The following is a 9150-nucleotide window of genomic DNA, read 5'->3' on the forward strand; positions in this document are numbered from 1 at the left end:
TCAGTGAATCTAAGCAGCTATCGGTGGTTCTGTGGTAGAGCGCTCGACTGCCAAGCCGAATGGTCTGGGTTCGAAACCTGGGTGGCGCATTTGTTTTTAATCAATAGAGAAACGCTAAATTAGAATTTCTTCGATGCAATAATTTCAATTTCAATTCTATTTCAATTAAACCAAAATTTCGTACTCTATTAAATACGCTTCCGATAAAGCTGAAGGTCTAATTTTCAATAAGGCGTAACAAGTGTCGGTGGTTCTGTGGTAGAACGTCCGCCTGTCAATCAGGAGGTCTCGGGTTCAAATCCCGCCCGATGCGATCGCAAATTGATACTAAGACGAATACCGTGTACAACTGGTGGAAACCCTGCCATTGGACGTTGAGAGGTAGCATTACACTCAGCACTCGGTCCGTCCCAAAGTCATTAAGAAGAAGTTGGAGAGAAAACGCCCATATAAACACAACAGACTCAACATGCACATCCATCAGAACACAAACACAACAAATTCAACACTCACAACCTACGCATAAACATTACAAAAACCGTAATACACCAAACCGTCACGACGGTGAGCGAAAAAACACCATCCAAACCAAACCGCAAATGCATCCGTTAACGCTCACCGTCACACGGTGGTTTTGCCAACCCTTTGAGAAACTGCGTACGCAGTGATTACACTTTGCACCGAAAATGCGAACGCGTTCGCAGTCCTGACAGACAGACACACCCACAGACCCACCCACAGACAGACACGGTCGTTGTATAACCCCTCCTAGGGGACTTTGTCCCCTCGGAGAGGTAAAAAGGATTATCTATGAAATTTCCCAACACGTTTTAACTAGTTCGGTCTGAATTTCTACGTCTAATACATACGCAAAATAGGCCTTTCATCTTATCTGGTGTTCCAAAGTGCCTTCTTAACCCTCTTTTCCCAAACATTTTTTAACTGGTTAGGCATAATTTTCCCAATATATATACTATTTTTTATATGCAAATTGTTTAAAATGTCTAAAATATATAGCCTAAAATACTAAATTATCCAAGTAAAAATAGGTCGGAAATCCTTAAGCCTTTGCCAGAAAATATTGAAAGAGGAGAGCGACCACAGGTCTTTACAGTGTAGTGCTCGGAAACAAAGTCAAGGGAGAGAAAATATCTGATAATATGTAGGCACTTCAGATAAAAAAAAGCGATTGGTTGACGTCATATCATTGCTCAGGTTGAAAATCGAAAGTGGAAAAAACGATTGGTTGACGTCATATCATTGCTCAGAATGAAAATCGAAAGTGGAAAAACCCATTGGTTGACGTCTAGCAAGTCTTGGGATTGGGGGAAACAAAGGGGGAGGAAAGTCTAACTAGTCTGGGGATTGGAAATTCCAATATAAAATATTCTGGTTTTTGGAGGGAGATTTCGGGTAGGGATTTGGGGTAAGCAGGGAGTAGCTGACGATAACCGTCTGGAGTTTGCGATATCACACTGATTATCTTGAGCCCCAGACAATAAACCCCCTTCTTTGACCAAAAAGCAGTTATTTCTTAAGATTTCTATAGAAATGAATAGAGAATTGGTCCAATTCCCAATGTTGATATCTTGGATATTCTTTAAGATATATTCTATAGTCTCTATAGCGAACACCTCGAGTACCATTTGGTATTCTACAAAATTATATAAATTATAACCGAAAATTCGTTCGTTAATAGGATCTAAAGATAAGGAAACAGGGAAATATAGCACCACTTTTAACCCCATTAAAGGGATATACGATTCTATAGAGCTTTTTCATAAAGTTTTTATGGTTGAATAATATCGTCATTTAAATTGATTTTTGTTTATGTTTTTGCGCCCACGGAAATGGGTATAAGGAATAAAACTTCAATTAAAGTAGATACACATCCTGGTTTACTCTTTAAATAAGAATGCCGAGGACGTCAAGAACTATTTTACGGAAGGAAGAACCTTCGACGGTAGCTTATAGCTCAGGTGTTACGCTGTTATACCAACGCCCAACCTCAAGTTTTTAAACTAAACTAAATGGTTCTCGACCTAATTTTCGAATGACCTTGAAGATAGGGTTGAAGGTCATTGAAATTTTTCGTTTCAAATGTCCCCTTGCACGAGCTACGTTAACCGAAAATTTCAAATCCGCGCAAAAAATAGATTGTGATAAAAATCGTGAGAAAGTAGAATAGTCTATAATGCGCTGCAGCCGTTTCGACGCGGTGACCGTCGTCGTCGACATGCGTATACAACGATCGGTATACAATAACATAAAAAAAATTATTGTACAAAAGTAGTTAATCATCAATAATAACAGTATAAAATTTACTCATTTTAGATTTGATATTAACGTTACACCATTTTTCAAAACTGTAGTTAGATTAAAATAGAAAGTGGCAAAATTTGGTATCTCAGAGAAAAATTTGGTTATTTTCAGTGCCTTGGCTCGCAATTACAACTCGTCTACAAAGAACAACAGAAGTATCTTTACAGCTCATTTGCTTTCCTTTTGAGTTTAATTTTAGTTATAGTAAGTACATGCCTCTATTAATAAGTCTATAAATGTGAAAAAGCTATGAAGTGCTGTCCGCTTAAAGTTATTAACAAGATTTTTGTGACCGCGCCTTTGAGGACCACAGAACGTTTTCCATTTTTGTGAATGGTGCTACAAAACCACGTGCTTTTGTGAACAGGGAAAGTATATCTTCTTAGTCACGTGATGGAAGTATAGAGATAAATTCGAATTTTTCCCATGATTAAGTGTTTCTAAAAAATGAAACGAAATAAATTAACAAAAAATATATATTAAACGTGTCGCTAAACATTATTTCACACGAACAGTTTTATTGGTACAATCGTAGCACGCGCGAATTTCACGCATGCTCGAAAATCCAAAATTCATCGCAACTCTATCACACGCTCAAAGATTAGTAAAAGTAAGAGACAGTGACGTCAAAGAAACATTAAAACAAAAAAGCCAAGTTAATTTATACAAAGAACTATTGCTACTGCGTAAGCTTTTATTTCAAATTTAAAACATAAAAAGTTAAATTGTTAAAATAGAGAGCTTTTAGTCCGAAAAAACCAGAAATCTATTGGCAATTCACCTCCCAAATTCTAGTCTTCTTAATTATTTAAGTTCACAGGGTTCGTATACGACCTGGAAAACCTGGAAAAGTCAGGGCATGTGGAAATGTTTCAAAAGGCCGGGGAAAAGTCAGGGTATTTTAAAATGTTTCCAAAAGGTCAGGGAAAAGTAAGGGAATTTTAAAATGACCCCAAAAAATATTTCAAAGATTTTTACGTCAAACCATTGGTTTATTCTACAAAAATGGTCAGGGAAAATTTGTTAATTTGGTCAGGGAAAACCGGGAAATGTCAGGGAATTTAATTCCGGAAATTTTGTTCGAACCCTGGCTCACTTATTTGAAAATAAGTGAACCAGTAATCGTACAAAATTTCTGAATCGACCATATTCCTATTTACGCCAAGCGGTGAAAAGGGGGAAGCTCATCGGGGGACAATGGAGTTTTTGTGCGGGCCTAATAGGTTCAGAGGGCTCTGACCGATTATTGAGTAGTCTCTGATCGTAGATTGTTAAAATGGCGGCGTAGTTACACTCGACGTTTGTTTTGACAGTTTTTTCGACTGTTTCCATTAAAAAAAATTGTCGTACGATAAAGATAAGTTATTTATTTTATTCTTTTATACTTGCACTTTACTTGGAATAAGATTCTAGGGTGAAATTCGATTTCTATCGTTTTCCCCCCAAGGTATTTTCCTTAAGCCTAGGCAAATATTGCATGAACTATAGGGTTATTTAAGCTTGGATTAATAATAGGACTACTATTATTATAAAACCCTTTTTGTCTTATTAAAAATTGCAAACTTAGATTTTTTTAAACTTAACTGTTTTTGGCTTAAGACTTTTTAATATTTAAGTCTAAGATATTTTGCAATGTTGCAGAATGGTTAAAGTATGCTGTATGGTAGGATGTCATAGCTACACCAGGGAACAGTCCACAAAATCATTATTTCTTTCAGTTTCCAACTGATAAAGATGTCAGAAACTTAGAATGAAATGGGCAGAAGCGTGATAATGTAGCCATACAACAACTGGTGTTTTGCACAATACATATTTTATTAAAAAGCTAATGTGGTAGAGAGATATTTAAAAAAATTTGAGAAATCAGAATTTAAGTTTCGATTGTTTTTTATTTTCAAATATTGTGATACTATGTACAAAATGAAGCAAAATAAAATATTTAGTTTTCCAAATGTATATTTACTTTAATAATAACTTTACAGAGGTGCACTATCACAATGAAAAATTCCTCCATAGGAGTTAATTATCTTGTTGGACCACGTTTAACATTCGCTATCTCATCAAGCACTTCTTTAGTTTTACCTTCCTGGCAAATGTATGATACAGAGGCTGCCTCGGGCAACAAAAATTGGTAGAAAGCACAAAATTGTTCATAGGATGGAAATCCAGTATAAAATGTAATTGTTTTATCGCTGCATAGAAATTTATTTTAAGTCAATTTCCCCTTTTTGTCTCAGTTTGAAAAACAAATTGGTACTTTAAGTTGCCAGTGATATAGTACTATAGTCAGATCCAATTCTACTTAATGGCATATTGGGAATCAATAATTGGTTCTTCAGCTTGTGGGATGGGATTTTCCAAGTCCTTGATAAAAATGTTTCCTGATCATCACTACTGCCTCTTTGTAAAATATACTTATCGGGTATGCTAGTATACACATAAGAATGTTCTTTCAAAGCTTTGCTGTAGTGTTCGGCTGTCAGAGAATAAGCGTGGTCTGAATGTTGCTCAGTTTCAGTATTTTCAGTTGACCAGGGAAATATCAGTAGCGCAGCATAGTGTTTCAGAATGGGTATCTTTCCAACACCAAATGATCTCAAACATGAGTTTTCTTCAAAATGTATCAAACAAACTATTTCGTAGTTCCTTATATCATAAGACTGTTTTTTAACAGCTTTTGCCCATTTCATCCTAACATCATCACTCAGAAACTGAAATAAATTTAATAATTTTGTTACACAGCATACTTTAACTATTCAGCAAAATATCTTAATTCTTAAGATTTAAATATTTCAAAGATCTTAAGCCCAAAACAGCTTAGCTAAAAAAAAAACTTAATGTGCGATTTTCAATAAAACCAAAACCAAAAGGGTTTTATAGTGGCTTTAATAATTCTATTTCGTGCATTATATGCCTAGGCTTAAGGAAAATACCTTGGGGGGGAAAACGATAGAAATCGAATTTCACCCTAGAATCTTATTCCAAGTAAAGTGCAAGTATAAAAGAATAAAATAAATAACTTATCTTTATCGTACGACAATTTTTTTTTAATGGAAACAGTCGAAAAAACTGTTAAAACAAACGTCGAGTGTAACTACGCCGCCATTTTAACAATCTACGATCAGAGACTACTCAATAATCGGTCAGAGCCCTCTGAACCTATTAGGCCCGCATAAAAACTCCATTGTCCCCCGATGAGCTTCCCCCTTTTCACCGCTTGGCGTAAATAGGAATATGGTCGATTCATGTAAAAAGAAGATTTCAATAGATGGTACTAAACTGTTTTATCTTTTTTGCAGGTCATTTGGTATACAGTGGCGGCCATACCTTTAGTGTCAATTATGTATTTTTCAGGAGGTAAGTGTAAAAATCATTCGATTATAGCAAATAAATCATAAATGTAAATATTATTCAGCATTTTCAGTTTACATAAATCTACGTAGCGGCTAACGGGAGAAGTTCATACACCTCGTGATTTTCGTCTGCTAAGCAGGCGATAAATCACAAAGCGTACACTAAAAAGGATAATTAAACATTGTTTCAGCGTATTGCTTAATATTTAACGAGTATTTTCTTCGACAAAATGTTTTGAGTGCGCTAAAAACTTAGACCCATATATTGCGACAGTACACTCGACGTTAGGTCAGCGATTCGAAATAGCAGCCCTCTTGCGACAAAGGACTGAAATATTTATCTTCGTGCAGATAAAACAATTGTTTTCTATAGATTTATAAATGAAATCAGACATATACATTTTTAAATAAGGTTAATTGTTCGTTAGATTATAATATGAAATTTAATGAGTTAAGTTAACCCCGGCAGCATAAAATCGTCGGGCCAAGGACCTTAAAAATGGTTGGCCTGATTATCGGCGTACTGTCGGGTTGACCGGGTTGAATATCCAACAACTTCTTAGTTTACCCTGGTAATTGAACAATCTTATTTAAATTTCTAAACTCAAGATCACGAAAAATGATCCTTAATGTTCATTTAGTATATTTCTTCCCAATTTACCTAAATAAATGAAAGTGAGGAACGTATACCACGAAATTTTATCTGAAATTAAATTATATAAATAATTATTGGTATCCCTTTGAACAAATAGACCTCAGAAATGGAGGTTTTCAGCAAATATTTCCAAATCGCTCATTAAATCATAAGATAGAGATATATATTTTGCGTTTGATAGTCAAACATTCTGTCGGATAACAGTCGGCCATGAATCGTTAAATAGACTTTCTTCTGTTCATATAGAACCCAGGCTTATTTTCGATTCATGGCCGACTGTTTATAAGATCGTTCAATTAGCATTGCAAACAAGGTTTCATACGCTCCAATGGTGGTATATTGCCGGACCTACCATTATTTCACTAGTAAATGTAACGTTCCTCCAACGTCTTAAACAGTCGGGCCAACGATACATACGGACGGCGATATTATATCGGTTGAATCATTGTATCATGGATAAATATAAATCTGGCTCAACGTCCAACTTAACTGAACATTGACAGAATGCCGAACCTACCATTTTCGACCAGAGTGACATCTAACCCATCGGGTGGACAATTTACCGACTATAAGGGCGATCATTTACCTTCGCCGTTGGTCCGAGGGTATTGTGCTGCTGAAGTACTGACTGTCATAGATAAACGAAAATCTGACGATATTCCGACAATAAATGGATCTTTTAAAAAGGTCGAATTAATAATAATCAGCTAGGCTAATACCCAAGGCACCACCTTAAGCCTAAGTCATCAAGCGGCTTTTAAAACCATTAATTCAGGTGGCCGGGTTACAATGCGTAGGAGGGGTGGCTAGCCCTTTATGCCACACGAGCCAACAGCTCCCTACAATTAACTGACTACCCTACCACTTTCCAAACAATTTTGTACCAGCTTATGCTGCTAGGGAAGGCGGATGAACTTTAAAATTCAATTGTTTTTGCCGCTAAGAAAGCAAAACTGTCGGGGTGATTTTATTAAACCGTGTATCAACAAAAATCTTTTCTTCGGGCGTAATTTCCTAACGAGCCCTAACAAATATAATTTTTTAATTCAATATTCGTTACTTACTCTTCAATAAAAGAATATGTGTTTTTAAGGGCTGCCGTATGAATCATCAACATTCTTTTGGTTCCTTCTGGTCATGATTCTAACGATGTTAACTTCCATAACATTTGGTAAGCGCTAAATATGTTGGAATATATTTGAGAATTAATGTTCGGCTGGAGAACTACACTTACAATTTGTGTCGTTCTCCAGCCCATTTGGTAAGCGCTAAATATATTGGAATATATTTGAGAACTAATGTTGGGCTGGAACTATACAAGTCGTATGGCACATTTTACGATAAGGAAACTCTTAAATATCTACATTTGAGAAAAAACGAAAATCACTTCGTAATTTTAATAAATTAACTTTTTCACCTGAACGGTAGTAGAGGGAACGTTTTAATGAGAAAGATTTCGAGCATACTCTGAAACTTCGAATTAAAACTGGTCATGTTGAAAATTGAGGCTATGGAAATACAAGTTCGTAGCACCCAAATTAAAGTTTTGTGGCGAAGATGGATGTCTATTATGTGTCAGTATTCAACAAATCGTTTTTTATAAATCCAAAAGCTGGAAGACTTCATTGAGTGACAATTTGTAAATTTCAGTGTATGGTACGCTCCTTACTCTGTTGTCACCAGTTCAACGACTGTAAAAATAGTTTCGTAGACTCATTTAAAAGCAATAAACTTTCGATTCCTTTTAGACTAATATTTGAAGTATTAAAAAGAGTAAAACTTTAAAGATTTTTTATTATAAATTATTTTATTGCGGTAGTAATTCGATCGGTTTCTAACAAATTGGGTGTCTTAATTATGACGATTGAAAATTTTATTTGTCCAAAGCTACAGATTTTATTTTAATAAAATTAAGACATGATTTAATCATACGAAAGTGTCGTAACAATCACAAATTCTTGGTATGGTATGGTACACTTGGCCTGCCCACTGCTGAGGGTTCTGTTGTAACCCTTTACATTGCCTTGAATAGTAATTTACTCAAAATTCACATTATGCAAATAAAATAATTTAATTTTAGGTATACTCTATACCATATTCTTGAACCGAATGAGGTTAATTGTGGAATTTTTGAATCCTCTTGTAATGCTACTATTAATTGCTAATGGAGTGTTCCTAAATATGAAGTAAGAAGAACTTAATTTAAAATATTTTAATTTTCGATCAGTTTAATTCCTCGTATATTATTACAGTATAAAGATTTATCAGCCAGCAATCGTAGTTAATGTCTGTTCGTTTTAGTTCCTTAAATTTTTTTAAAGCCCTCTTCATTAAATTTCTCAAGATTTTCTTCTACTTTAACTTTGAAACCTATTTTCTCAACCAAATGTTTCGAAGAAATTAGGTCTAGTGTAAGGAAAACTATCTACTTATCTTTAACCAAATTATCAAAATTGGCCAGTCCTATACCAGCGAATTTTTAGAAAAGTGAATAAATAAATCGCTCTCTAAAAGAGGTAATTTCATTTCACAAATGAGCGAAACAAAGAGAGGAGCATAAATATCGTTTTTCAAAGGAGCAAAAATACACGAGTAACGCTCTCGAGAAGTTAGTAGTTTGTGAGTCAAAATACTCTTCACTGCTTATAAGCGTAATAGTTATTTGAACGCCATTGATTTTAGGCTCCAATTAACAACTACCACAAAACATTGGCTATCTTTATTAATCTCAGTGAAAAATTATTTTTTACTTTATCCGATTAATCAATTAATCTTGAGCTTTTCTTTTCATAAATCCATATGATAAAATCCGTTTTTCAA

This window comes from Leiobunum rupestre, chromosome 3 (genome assembly GCF_980474605.1).
Source record: "Leiobunum rupestre chromosome 3, qqLeiRupe1.1.hap1, whole genome shotgun sequence".
NCBI lineage: Eukaryota > Metazoa > Arthropoda > Arachnida > Opiliones > Sclerosomatidae > Leiobunum > Leiobunum rupestre.